Here is a 285-nt window from a genome sequence, read left to right as displayed (position 1 = left end):
GGGGGGGCAGGCTCTGGCTGGGGGTGTGGGCTCTGGGGTGGGGAGGAGGGGTAGGGGGTGCAGGAGGGGGCTCCAGGCTGGAGCAGGGGGTTGGGGTGCAGGAGGGGGTGAGGGCTCTGGCTGGGGGTGCAGGCTCTGGGGTGGGGCCAGAAATGAGGGGTTCAGGGTGTGGGAGGGGACTCTGGGCTGGAACAGGGAGTTGGGGTGCAGGAGGGGTGAGGGCTCTGGCTGGGGGTGTGGGCTCTGGGGTGGGGCTGGGGAGGAGGGGTTGGGGGTGCAGGAGGG

The sequence above is a fragment of the Trachemys scripta genome, chromosome 23, assembly GCF_013100865.1.
Source record: "Trachemys scripta elegans isolate TJP31775 chromosome 23, CAS_Tse_1.0, whole genome shotgun sequence".
Classification (NCBI taxonomy): domain Eukaryota; kingdom Metazoa; phylum Chordata; order Testudines; family Emydidae; genus Trachemys; species Trachemys scripta.
Note: the sequence above shows the minus strand (reverse complement) of the source record.